Consider the following 3,642-nt stretch of genomic DNA (forward strand, 5'->3'; position numbering starts at 1 on the left):
CTTTCCCTAGAGGCTCGAGGGGATGCTGGCACATCATGACATTTCAAGCTTACTCAGTTCTTAGTGGGGAGAATTTCCTGTCTCCCCAGTCCTATCACTGTCAGACCACTACCTAGGAAGATCTTCTGCTGGAAGGTGCAGTCACACACAGCTGCTCTTCTGTGCCTGCAGCACAGAGTAGTGTTTTGTCTTGGTGCTTACTACTGATCCAGCACTGGCTGCTGCCTCCTTCCCCAGACTCCCAATGACTTCATCTCTTAATCCTTTAAGCCACTCTGTCCTGTATCTCATTAAAGGACCAGTGCTCTCCAGGGGATGGGGCAGCATTGAAAATGGGTCATTTCTCTAAACTACTGGGGGATCCTTGTGTAAATACATGTACTATTTAAACCATCCCTCTGGGGGCTTTGGAATAGATTTATTTACAAGCTGTCTGTTGAAACTCTTCTTGCCCTATAGTAGATGCCTTGCATGCATTTCTGTTCATCAGAGCTTTGCTTTTGAGGAGCTACCTGCCCTGTGTCTGCATGCAAACTAGCCCCTAAGAGCTGCTTTGAAAGCATTTAGTGTAAAAGGCAGCTGCAGAGACAAGTATTACTCTGTCACTTGGTGCAGATATTCAGGAGTTGTCATGCACACAAAGAGGTAACAGACTGATTCAAACAGAGCAGAAACTGTTATTTTGGAGTAAGGACTGAAATGTTAACTAAGTACAGACATTTAAAAATAACTATATAATACTGAATAGTATTTCCATGCAGTAAATAGTTCAGATGTTCTTGTAAGTGGGGGTGTGACAGAGGAAAAGGAAGGGTGGAAACCTGGATACTCTTGTGTTACCTGTGATTTAAGAAAAGACTCTACACTTCATTTAGAGGAGATGAGGGAACAGGGGGAAATAACTAGTGGGTGTATGTCAGTAGGACAATTAGCATTTCCATAAAGTGAGTGCCAGTTGGCTCCAGAATTAAGCAAATAGAGCTTGTTCCTTCCCTTCACGCTCTTCCCCTTGGCTTTTGCTGCTTGCCTTTTTTTTGTTTGTTTCAGGATTTGCTTCTAAGACCTTCCTGTGCTTCTCTGGGCTTTTATGCTCTTTGGCTCTTTTTTGAAGTGATAATGTGAAACCCCTGGGATCCTACCACCACTGAACTTACTGTCAGCTGCAAGTTCTTGGTCACCTCCTTTGTTTCACTATTCCCACCCCCAACTTGAATGTCCTTGCACTTGAGCTCATGCTGGATGTCAAGATGGGCAGAGGAGGTGGCTGCTGAATGTGTCACTGCAGCCTCTCCTGGGTCTGTTTGTCCTTGCCTTACAGGGCCTTCACAGCCTGTGAGCAGAGCTGATACCTTAGCCAGGCAATTCCTTACTGGAAAGTAAGCAAGCTGTGTAGTTAGGGTAACAGACACTGTATTCCCAATCCATGGAAACAGCCCATTTGCACAACAGCCACTAGCAGATCCCCCTGAACTGCTGCACCTCTTGCACAGTGAAGAACTCACTAACAAGCAAAGAGAGTTTTCTGTGAAACTGAACATGCAAAACTTAAATAGCTTCCTCTTGCTGAGCCTGATCTGAGTACCATATGGAATAAAAAAAGGATGCTGGGGTTTGGACAAGTTCCATCAGGTTGTTGCCATGGCCTTTTCAGCACACTTCTGGGTTCGCCGGCTTAAGTGGGTGAGTGCAAGTCCAAACTCCTGCAAGCAGGTTTTCCCCAGGGGTGGCAGCACTCTGCTAAGGACTGCAGCACTTTCCAAATTGCCAGCCAAGTTTATCAAGCAGTAGTGCTCTCTTCCCAACCCTGAAGTTACTCCATCGAGAAGCCTCCTTGTTCCAAACCTGGTGGATGGCTGTCCCCTGACTATGACAAAGATAAAATTGTCAGGCAGGGGCAACACACTAGTAAGAGTCTGTTCCCTCCTGCTTCTCAGCACAAAGGTGCCTCCTCCTGACCAGTTGCAGCTTAGAGAAGCAGCTTTTCATCTTCTCAGCACCAATATGGAGATCTCATTACTTCAGTCTTTCCACTTCTGCTTATGCTGCCTACACCAGCTGCAAAATCACGCTGTAGTCCTTGGAGGACAGCTGCCTTGTACAAGGAAGGGCTGTGAAAATGACTTCTGAAGCTTATTCTGTTGAAATATGTTCTACATATAATTTATCTTAGTCCTTTAGCATAAGTAGCATTTCTGTTGAAGCCTTTAGCTTGCAGTGTGTGTGAAGATCCCCTAAAAGTTTCAAGTTACAGAATTTAAGCACTGAAGCCAAGATTAATGATGATGACTTAATAGAGCAAGCTTGGTTTTACTGATGTGGTTCAAGAAAACCCCCATATTACCTTGCTAAGTTTTTTAAAGCATTAGCAGATCAGAAGAGTACAAGCTGATGTGATTTGCTGACAGCATTACAGAAGGAAGATTCTTGTCTCTTTCCCACTTGGAGCCCGGATTATTTCAAAAAAGCAAACTGGGCTAAGGCCCTGCCTATAGGACATTACAAAGGCAGAGTTACTGTTGCTGCAGACTTGAAAGGAGATAGAAGTCAATGAGCTTCAATGCTCTAGATTTCTACAGTTCTCTTACTCTGTGGTTTTGGATTCTTTCTGCTAAAGAAGAGGTTACTAGTGAATAGAGCGCATTAGTCCTACTGAGTTCATGCAGATGAGCCCTTTGCACAGCAGACTCAGTATGTCTTCTGAGAAACAGTTTTCTTGGATGGATGATAGGAAAATAAATACATCCTTTTACAGATTTATAAAACTAAAGATTTCTCCTTCAGTTGTACTTGTGGACTTAATTGTTTCTTGCTAAACTCCATGGTGCTAAGCTTGAAAATTTTGTTGTTAACCCTTAGATTTAATGGTCACTTCAAATTTAATCTTCTGCCTTGCCATTTATTTCCACTTACTGTTTAACTGTCATTCTCTTGGTAGGATTCTTGCTTGTATCCAGGTGGTCTCTGTTTATGTATTTTGATCATACTTTCCTCAAAGATTGTTTGAAATCTCAGTATTGGGAAATGACAGTAACAAAATGCTTTTTTCCCCTCTTCTTAATCAAAATGCCCCATGATGAGGCATTTGAATTGATTTAATAGATAATCTGTATCCCAAATCAACTCACTCAGAATAAGAAACTGAAGAGGGACAGTTGCTGGCAGGCTCACTGTGCTCCTTGAGCTATTGGCAGAGAGGCAGCACGTGCAGAGGTGGTTGAACATGTTCCTGCAGAAAAACACAATGAAGAAAACTCAGATCCAAGTAAATGACCATCAAAATTCCCCATCTTGCTAGTATATTTACACTAGATACTGTATATATTGATATACTAGGTAGCTTGCCTGAAGCTAACACATATATACTTGTCCTAGCATTAGCACTTTTAAATATGCTATATGTTTAACATACTCTTAAATAATCACCTTATTTCTTGATCTTCCATCTCCTCCCCCAAAAGTTCTCCAAGTCAGTTTTTGTATTTGTGGGTCTTGGCTGTACTTCTTCTCCCTTGGGAGACCAAAATGGGAAGACTTTTGTCATACACTCCTATAAAAATAGAGGGAGCTTATTACAGACAAGTAGCCTTCCTCTCCTCCCTTTGCAACCATTTAGCTCCATTTACAAAATACACAGATAAAACC

This window comes from Chaetura pelagica, unplaced genomic scaffold (genome assembly GCF_000747805.2).
Source record: "Chaetura pelagica isolate M959 unplaced genomic scaffold, ChaPel_1.0 scaffold403, whole genome shotgun sequence".
Classification (NCBI taxonomy): Eukaryota; Metazoa; Chordata; class Aves; order Apodiformes; family Apodidae; genus Chaetura; species Chaetura pelagica.